Source organism: Malania oleifera, chromosome 7, assembly GCF_029873635.1.
Source record: "Malania oleifera isolate guangnan ecotype guangnan chromosome 7, ASM2987363v1, whole genome shotgun sequence".
NCBI lineage: Eukaryota > Viridiplantae > Streptophyta > Magnoliopsida > Santalales > Ximeniaceae > Malania > Malania oleifera.
In genome coordinates this window covers 67,000,026-67,011,337 of record NC_080423.1, presented here as the reverse complement: position 1 = coordinate 67,011,337, position 11,312 = coordinate 67,000,026, and positions in this window count along the sequence as shown.

The following is an 11,312-nucleotide window of genomic DNA, read 5'->3' as shown; positions in this document are numbered from 1 at the left end:
TTCTTTTCATACTCCTTAAGCTGTCGAGATGAATAGGCAATAACTCTTCCATGTTTTATTAGCACACATCCGAATCCCTTCAAAGATGCATCATTGTATATAACAAATCCATCCTCTCCTGATGGAATAGACAGTACCGGTGCAGCGACCAACCACCGCTTTAACTCTTAAAAGCTCTACTCACAATCATCTGTCCATTCAAGCCTCACATTCTTCCTCGTGACTTGCATCAGTGGACCAGATAATCTGGAAAAGTCATCCACAAAATGCCGGTAATACCCAGCCAGACCCAGAAAGCTCCTAACCTTCTGAACATTCACTGGTCTCACCTAACTCACTACTACTTGGATCAACTGATATGCCATCCCCAGAGATCACATGCCCGAGGAAAGTAACCTGCCTCAGCCAAAATTCACATTTATTGAATTTTGCATATAATTTCTTTTCCCTTAACACATGCAATACTAGTCTAAGATGGTCCTCGTGCTCCTCAAAACTCTTTGAGTAGACCATTATATCATTAATAAATACCATGAAAAACTAGTCTAGGTACTGATGAAACACCTGATTCATTAGATCCATAAACACTAATGGTGCATTAGTCAACCCAAACGACATCACCAAAAACTCGTAATGCCCATACCTAGTTAAGAAAGTTATCTTCGAAATGTCCTCTCCTCTAACTTTTACTTGGTGGTAACTTGATCATAGGTCAATCTTAGAAGAGGCCTAGGTCCCCTAGAGCTGATCAAATAGATCGTCAATTCTGGGAAGAGGATATTTATTCTTGACTGTCAGTTTGTTTATTTCTCTATAATCTAAGCACATCCTCATGGTCTCATTTTTTCTTTTTCACAAAAAGAACTAGTGCTCCCCAAGGCGACACACTAGGCCTAATAAATCCTTTATCCATCAACTCCTGCAGCTGATCTTTCAATTCTTTTAGTTCAGCTAGAGCCATTCTGTACTGCGCTTTAGATATTGGCGCCAACCCTGGTAGTAGATCCACAGTAAATTCAATCTCTCGATTTAGTGGTAAGCTAAGTAATTCCTCTAGAAAGACATATGGAAATTCTCTGACTATTGGAATATCAGCCTATTTCAACTCTTCTTCTGGCATCTCCTTTATATATGCAATATAACCTTGGCGACCACCCTGAAGTAGCTTCCTCGCTTGAATTGCCGATATTAATTGTGGCGAGGCGTGCACAAGTGAACCCATAAATCTGTATTCTTGCTCACTATGGGTCTAAAAATCACTTTTTTTCGATGACAATCTATGCTGGTGTGATTAGCTGTCAGCTAGTCCATACCTAATATCACATCAAACCCCTACATGTCTAGTACCACAAGATCGGCTGGTAGTACTTTCTCTTGAATGTCCACTGGAAAATTTTTAAGTACCCTCTTACATCTCATTATAGATCTAGTTGGCGTGGCTACTAACAATTCAACATCTAACTGTTGTGCCTCAATCCCAGATAACTAAGCATACCCCGATGACACAAAAGAATGAGTGGCACCTATATTAAACAAAACAAAAACTTTATATGGTAAAGTAGTAATAATACTTATCACGACGTCTCCAGCTCAATGCATAGACCCTTGTCGGTGTTGTATGCCTCTATTGGCCTCTATGGGGAGCTTGGTAACCACCCCGGTATGGTTTATGAAAAAGTGCATGGGCCGGCGGTCCCTAACATAACCAAGACCTATGTCTTGGTCTCCCACACCGGTAGTAGACGTTCTCTCCTATCCTATACTCACCTAGATGCCTCCGGCCACATCTAGGACAAGCAGAATAAGCCTACCCTCCCTCAAACCCTTCCTATCACATGTCTCTGGTCTCCTCTATACTGATCTCCTCTCCATGGGCCTTGACTGGAACCTGCCTGAAAACTTGGAGGCGTTGGCCTTTTCCTCTAGATCGGTACTCCCGCATTTTTCTGCTCGCTCTCCTCTACCACCATGGCTTTGTCTACTAACTTAGAGAAGTCTTGTAGCTTTAGAATTGCTACTTGCTTATATATATCTTGCCTCAAGCCCCTCTCAAACATCCTGGCCTTCTTAGCTTCATCTGGTACTATGTGTGGGGCAAATTGTGATAGCTCTATAAACTTTGCCACATACTTCTAGTCTATCAATGACCCCTAAGTAAAACCTAGAAACTCCTGCACTTTAGCCTCTTTGACTGTGGCAAGAAAGTATCTGTCGAAGAATATGTCTCTAAATCGACTCCAAGTCATAGCCACTAGTATGGGCCTCTGCTCCTCCAGTAATCTGGTAGCTGTCCATCATCTCTCGACCCCTCCTATCAAATTATACGTGGCATAGAGGACCCTCTGCTCATTTGTGCAGTGAGGCACCATCAGTACTTTCTCCATCTCCTACATCCAGTTCTCAGCAACTGTAGGATTAACTGCTCCTGAAAACGCTAGAGGATTCATTTTCGTGAACTTATCTATGGTACATCCTTGGGCTGCAGATGGGCCTCCCTGCTCCCTGGAGCTCCGTGCAATCTCATTCATGACCTGCTGAGCTACGCTGCGTAAAACAGCATCTAAGTCCCTGCTGTCCATATTAGAGGGCCCTGCTCCATCATCGCCGCTAGCGTGAGCACTACTACCTCCATGGTTCATCTTACAATAACACTAAATTATTCTAAGAACTCAAACCTCATAATACTATTCTAACTAAAATATCCCCCATAGCTCCTATCACTAATTTAAGGTCTAATCCTACCGTATAGAAATAGAAACAGACGATAGTTTACTATGATTTTCTTGAAATCGTCACCCTAGGAAAAACACAAAAACCACCCCAAAGTTCTTACTTCCATACTGTAGAACAGAACCCTAAATTCTCATCCTAATTTCCCAACATTAACTCACTAATACTCTGTTCCATCCTCCTCAAATTTCATTCCTATATTCCGGTATTGTTTTCCGCTGTACTCTAAAGTCTATAGAATCTAACAACCTAGGTTCTAATACCAAAATGTAACGACCTGAAAATTCATACCATTTTTAAAAATATATATATACTACAAAATAAAATACTCTAATACCCCTATATTATCTGCTATAACATCTCAGGCCCCAGGTGGGCATTGAGGAAATTCCTGTTCACAGAATAACATATCTATGTAGTGGAAAACATAAGGTCATACATCCATATTTACAATACCATAATCCAGAATTCTCACAAAACATACATACATGATCACATCATCCCAGCACCACTTACCCCAAAAGTCCCTGAATACAACTTAAAATACAATCCCCTGATAACACTTACCCTACAAATAGGATAGTGTAGACGTCCTCTCTACCTGCAAGCCTGATCTGCTCGCCTAGCTAGAACACCTAAAAAATGTTAAGTTACTGGGATGAAACAACGCTCAGTAAGACGAAATATGCTATTACCAGTATGTGGCAAATGAGTTTACATAAATAATTCACTGATAAATAATTGAACTGAAATACCATGTAAAATGTAATATTGTGTAACTCACACCTATATGGCTTAAAATACATCTGTAATATCTGAGTTTTTTATTTAATCATACTGCTAATATTATAATATATCTACTGTTATTCTATAAATTTGTACATATATAAATAACTGTGAAAACTACCTTGGAAATCTTTATGTCATGATTTAACCCCTCATGACAGGGTTGTGTGGCTCATAGGTGGGATTTAATTCTGATTGGCCCACTAGGATAAGTCAGCTGATACTCTACCAATCCTCAGTCCGGTCTTACTACAATCTCTCCAAAGGCTCCATACTAACATCTACCTCATCAAACCGGCCTCCTTTACCCATAATACTGGGGAGCCTGTAATCTCTCCAAGGCACGGTAGATGGAAATCCACACACTATCTAAGATATGTGGTTACACTCTGATCTGAAATAACTATGGTACCGTACTCTACTATCTGAATCTGACTAAAATATTTCATTAGGGTCTGATACTATATAATACTAATATATAATTATCTTCTTGTTTCATCATGATTCCAAAATAATCATAACACTGTAAATCTGATCTGTCAATACTGTAATATCTTACTAAAATAACTGTATATCTGATATCTAATTGAATAAACTGTAATATTTGAGTGTTATGGATTTATAATTCTAGAAATCATGGTATTATATAAATACTATAAAATATCTATTAGTAAAATATTTGTCTATATAGTATCTGTCTATAGTATATCTGTCTGTATATATACACTATAATTTATAACTTCTGTAAAATCTAATAAAACATATTTCTGTGCTAAAAATACTGTAAATCATGGTATCTTGGAAAAACTACATAAACTTTGTACTGAACAAAATATCTACTCAGGCCACACAATTAATAAAACTCATATTTTGAAATCTGTAAAACTATATAATTTATACCCTATATCTTAATAAACAAATACTATAAATTACTAAAAAAATTTCTGAATCTACTAGCATAACATATTTCCCTTACCTGGCAAACTAAGCCCTTCTGCTAATTTCTAGCTCACGCCCATAGCATCCACAATACCAAAATCCTGAAATTACACACATATATTTTCCTGTCAAATAACTGAATTCCCCAAAATAAATTTTCATACTCATGTTTCCTGAATTATAAAGTATTCATTATCTACTACTAAATCTGGGTTCTAGAAAAACCTACAAACCAAATAACCTTTAAACAATCCACTTACCCTGATTTTGGGATGGTTCCCAAACCTCTCAAATCGAAATTTTGCTCCGGCTAAGTTGTAAAGAATCTCCCCAGGATTATCGTGATAGCTTCTAAACGTTGAATCAAGGAGAAATGGGACCAGATTTGTAGAGAGAAGGCAGAGGAAACCAAGCGTAGAGGGAGAAATTAAGAGAGAGGAAGATTTTTCATGTTGAATCCCGATTTCTACGTATTTATAGGTGATTTGACACATGGCTTTGTCGACGAGACACATGGCCTTGTCGACAAGGTGAAGATGACAATTTGTCGATGAAGGTAAAGAACTCGTCGACGAGCCAATGGGTCCGAAATACACCCTCTCGGTATCTCTTCGTTGACAAACACTGAGACTCGTCGACGAACCCTACATGAAGTTTGTCGACGAAACCAAGGCATTCGTCGATGAACCCTGTTTTAACCCTTTTGAAATTTTCCTTCTCTCTATTACTAAATCATTATAATTTCTGGGTCACTACACATATATTCTTCATCGCAAAATTATTTTTAAGCAAGAATCCTTGTTCCCCTAAACTTTATTTGAACAACTAGTTTTTGGGAAAACTCTTGACATATTGAAAAGATTACCTTGAGCATATTCTTATTTTAATATCTTTGCTTGGAAGCTCTCTTACTCTTGTTAGTAAGAAAATCATTTTTCACACTCGGTCTTTATTAAGAAATATTTTTTTTTTGGGTGAAAAATACACATTCTCACATTGTGCGTTAATTCATATCATACGTGAGTGTATTTCTGAGCTTATTGTTGTACATATTTGCTTGTGTTAGAAGTACATTTTTTTTGTATGCAAAAATTTATTTGATTATCTGTTGTATTCTCGACGGGTGGTCAGAAGAGGGAGACTAGCCCTATGAATAGTTCGGATTGGCTTTAACTCGGTTAAAAAAGTTAGGTGCACCATCCTGGTAAGGTGTTGTATTCGGTGTCGCTCCACCTGTGAAGTGAGCCCTTAGTGGAATCCTCATGCTTGTTAGCTTGAGGCGAGGATGTAGGCAGTATTGGCCGAACCTCGATAACATTTCTTATGTCTGCTTTTAAATTCTTACACTTTAATTTCTTGCACATGTATGCTTAGATTTAATTACTTATGAATGTGTGCATGATTTAAATATTTAGATAGACCCTAGGTTGTGGTATACTGTTATTGGATTAGTTAAACCTAGGCATAAATTTTTAAATACCCAATTCACCCCCTCTTGGGAATACACCAATTCCAACATGCTATATATAGAATTCCCAAGAAAAATGACCGTTAGGGACATAAAGGGTATTTTAAAATTATTTAATTAAAAAATTAATCATGTTTAGGCACTCAAAAAATTACCAACCTGAGAGGTCCGGTCGACTGGGCAATGTATTGGTTAGCTGACCTTTGTTAAATTTTCAAATTTCAAAGAAGGTCGGTCGGCTGGGTACAGCGCCGGTCAGCTAGCCCTTGGTGATTTTCAAAAAACCAAGAAACGGTCTGCTGGGCCAAAGTTTGGTCGACTAGACCTTGAAGGGCCGATTGGAGGGGCATTTTTTGTTTAGTGAAGCTGGTCAGCTAGGCTTTGGAATCCTGGTCAAAAGACAAGGCCGGTCGGCTGGGGTTTTCTATCTCATTTAGGTCTGGTCGGTTAGGGCTTTGGAAACAGGCTAAACATAAAGGTCAATCGACTGAGCATATTAAAAAATTAAGGGGGTCAATTGACCGAGGTCAATCAAAACCTAAGTTTCAGCCATATTTTGACCTTGAAACTTATCAACCCTATGTCTATGAATTTGAAAAGGGTTTTCCATGCAAATATAGGTTTCCTAAGGTCAGTCTATGTTCCTGTGTTTGAGCTTTCAATCCACATCATGCATGATATGCATTATTACAGACCAAACTTAAATGCAATTACAATTCAAAATGAAATATCTTCAATCTTTACTCTTTATTCTGCCATGCTACAAGTCAAGTGAAGTGAGCTTTCAGTTCTTCATGACTTCCATTTGTACCTCGACTCATCGTGCCTTCTAAAGGAATTATCTATTCAAGCACTAGATACACAAGGGAGATACTTTGGATTTGTTATAATCAAAATGGGATAAGACTGATAAAGTCAACACATATGTTGCATACTTCACATTGCCTCAAAATATGACTTGATATGACTACACTTGCACATTATACAAAACTTCACCGAAAACAAGGAGTGACTATGTGATAGTTGAGGCATCCTCAACATTGCATTGAGATTTAGCATTATCGTGCATGCTACACACTCCATGGTACCTTAAGATTTAATCAACCTATTGAAACTTTGATACTATATAAAATCACAAACAAAACAACGTGCGGTTACATAATAATATGAACACATACTCTATCTTATAAGTAGTAGGTGTGGAAAACAACTTGTGTAGTTGAGTGAGAAGTAACTTTGTGGAAATTTAAGTTGTGCTTATAAACTTTCAAGTCATTCAATTACGTGGTAGGTATATTTGAATTACAAATTATTATGAAGTTTCTTTTTTATATAATTAACTAAACCTTGGTTATTTTACATATTTTTTTTCCTCATAGAAACAATGTTGACATGACCATCACTATAAAAGAAATATTTGGAATCATGGATCAAGTGTTGGCACTAAAATAAGAGTTGAATTGCTTGTTAGACCCAGTGAAATGATTCTATTGGAACGGACTTAGGCAATGTAGGAAGAAGAGAATTCAGAGTGAATGAAAATCTAGTATTAGGGAAGGAATTGAGAGACATCAATATGGTTGCACCTCAACACTGAGTAGTGACAATGCCAAGAGAAGAATCACAAGACTTTTGGATAACATTTAATCACATAAAAGAGAAAAATATTATCTGCTTATCTAACTCATTCGATCATATTGATTAATCTAGGATTGTGAAAAGTTAGCTACTATGAATTGAGAAAGAGTACAATATTACTCACAATGGCATTACAATCACGAATATTTTTTTAAAGTCTCATGTACAATGAAAAAGATTAGTAATTCTTGTTATTTAGCATTGAACAACGAGCGTCACCAAAAAAAGAAAGAAAGAAAGAAAAGAAGTGAGGTGGCTCTTAGTGACAAAATGAGGTTTGTTAACTTCAAAAACCATTTTATAGTTTTTCGTCACACATGTTATTTCATTTTGATACAAGCTTTCAAAAATCTACGTTCGTGTTATGGTATTGTGATGTAATTTTTCATGACAATTCTCTCAAAGTAGTGTACTTTTATAAGGCATCTATTGGGTTTCTTATCATTGCAATGTGTACATGTTAGTTTCATGTCAATTATATGTCAAAAGATTTTTATCCTTCTCAAAGTCCTCAAAAACATCTTCAAGATTTAGAATATCTTATTATTGAGATAACTTTTACTATTAACAAATTAGCATTCAAAACATGCATGGATACTACAAGGAAAAGGGTTTGTGATAGGAAACTCTTTTCTATATGCAAAATAATTAGCCCTAAAGAAGAAGAGAGATATTTTACAAGGGTTAGGTTAAGGGGTGGTGTAGGAAGGTGAGATGGAGTTCTTCACGTGGAGGATGAAAAAAGCCCTTAAGGATTTGTATAAAATTCAACGTTTTGTTCTCTCTCTCTCTCTCTCTCTCTCTCTCTCTTCTTTTTTATTTTTAAAGACAAAGGAAATCATGCACTTGTTGTTTCATTTAATAATGACATAATTAATTGTCCTTTAACGAAAAAAAATTCACAACCATTCCCTAAACTCATGGTAATTATATATTACTAGCAATGAGCTTTCAATATTTGTCGCTAAAATCTAAATTTCTTGTCATGAAAGTGGAGTAAATACATAATTAATATCTCATTTTTACTATAGAAAAATATTACTATTATGAAATTGACATTCATAATGTTTTACATTTACATATGCCTTTATACAAACAAAGAAGAAAAAATAATAAAGTTCCACATGGTGGTCATCTTTTCTCTCAATAAGGTTGCTATTGCTTTCTGTGTGGTGGCTTTTTTTACTTCTGACCCCCTATTGTCTTGCTCATATATGTTATCAATGACATCTATTGCTTCTTTGCTCTATGCTCAGTGTGTTGTTATCCTCTACCTCTCATAGGAGCTATAATGCTTCTGTTGCATATTGGCTTAGTGAGCAATGTGTACAACCCAAAAGGCGGATTCATGGCATGGTATCACCTTGCAATTGAAATTTTAAAATAAATTATTAGTTTGGATAAAATGAAAAGAATTATACAATAAGTAGTAGTAAATGTCAATAGTTGTATACTAATTGACATTAAACAAGAGTATAGTTGGCCTATTGATGAATCAATAAGTAATAGCTTGATGCAAAGCAAGTATGAGTCATCCTCATATATAGCTATGTGCACCATCTCTCTACTAATGTGTAGCCTTTGCAACAATGCCACAATTCTATACTCTTAGCATTGAACGTTGTTAACGTGGGACTTCACTGATCAATGATAAAGATTGCGCATTTGTCCTTGTGGGTTAAACCTCGTATCTCATAAGGGAGATATCTTATCGAAGCCAACATTACTCAATTTGATAAATGTCATTCAACGATGTGCAAATAAAATGAATAGGACATGAGCATGTTATATGTCCCTTCCATCAAAAGCACATTGTTGATAGCTCCTACAAGATTTCAATGATGTGGAGTGTATAAATAGCAATAAACAAAATAAAGAGAAATATTAATACATGTAATATATTACATTAAAACTTAACAACTGGCCATAAGTGTAGTGTAATGACATAATTGGTTATGATACATTATGTGTGCACTATATGTCAAGCTTATACCCAACCAACACAAAGTGTGTCGTGCCATTGCAAGTGCATGAAGGTTGTTCCTCCACTTTCAATAAATGGTGTACAATAAAATGCTACGATGTAATTTGTTGTTATCAAACCTTAAGGTGATTCATAGTATGATTTAAATTTAGCCTAACTTGAATGCAAGAGGGTATGGTGGATTTGTGGTCTCTGCTGAAATGTTTAATAGCTAATTCAAATGGTGCAACGGAAGAACATTTGAGCCTTAACCGAACTTATAGAAGAAGCATCACACCTCCAAGCTCGTTATTCTAATTATAATTGACTTGATACATCTCTTTATAAGGTTAAGCAAGTGCAATACTACTCCATTTGTTTATCATGCCATGGTGAGGTTTTAGAGGAGGAGCAGGAACATGAGATGTGCATAGTACTACAACTTATCCATAAACAACATGCTAGAGATACCTTCTGTAATGTATACCCTTGCATATGCCTTGACCATTATTGACATCCTCAGTTAAAATATGCATATGTGTCGTCTAGGTACATCATGGACAACTGTGAGTTTTGTTGTACATCCTCCTTGGCATTACCCTGCTCCAAGGTATTAGATATATAGGCCTTCTATCAGTGGATGGCGAGGGCAAATAAGATTACCATGTCTCGAAGTGTGATTGTGGCCTCACCATGTGAGAGGTGGAATGTGTGTGTTTTTAACATCCACCACTTAAACATTGTTGTGATGATATGTCAGTCAAATTGAACGAACCAAATTTGGTATAAAATGTTGAAGCCAACCCTCCATATTCTAAATAGTAATCTCAGGTTTGCATAATGCACCTAGTCTAATGTGTGCACATGCTGGTAAATGCAAAAATGTTAGATTGATCGGTTGCCTAGGCAATTGTTGATGGATGAGTGTCACTTAATGTTAGCACAAGGGGTTAGCAATCCAAGAATGATGTTGAAAGCAAATTGTAAAAGAAAAATCAAAATGACAAATCACATATAAAAGCTAATAGACAAAAGGTTGTGAAGTGAAGTTAAATAAGATATGTAATAATGGTACCATGTCACTAGCTACTCCTCGTTGGACACTAATATCTAAGATTTATGAATCATTAAAATTATAATAGACATTTTTACTAATCCTACCTTAAGCTGATGAACTACTAATGGATGATATCCTTTTCAAGGTGATTGATATGATCACACATTTATTTGTTCTCTTTTTGAAACAAATTTCATGCCCGCCTTTTTGAATAATAATTGCGATGATAGAATGTGGTTTTGGTTTTAGGATTAAAGTGTTTAACAAACGTAATTTTGTGGCCAAAAAGTCTACCTCTTGAATTTAAAAGTTCTCATTCAACATCCATGAAAGGAGTATAATATTCTAAAAATGAAATGTTAAGACAAATTTGTGTAATATATGAAAATTTAGGGAAAGTTCATGACTTTTTGGTAAATCGCAGGAGAGGTTTATAGATTTTTAAAAATCTTACAAGAGATTTGTGTGTGTGTGTGTGTGTTTTTTTTTTTAAATTATTATTATTATTATTTTTTTTAACCAAATCTCAAACCTTGATGTTATTATCTTTTGCCTTAAAATTTATGATTTAAAACAAAAAGGCAAAAGACACTGACTTCCCTTAATGTTTCAAAAATATCAAGGATCTCTCTTGAGATTTCAAGAATCCAATAGATCTTCCATAAAATTAATTTTTGAAACACTTCCACCTTCAAGGGAGGTAAATGAAATTCTTGAAAAATTCAGAAGAA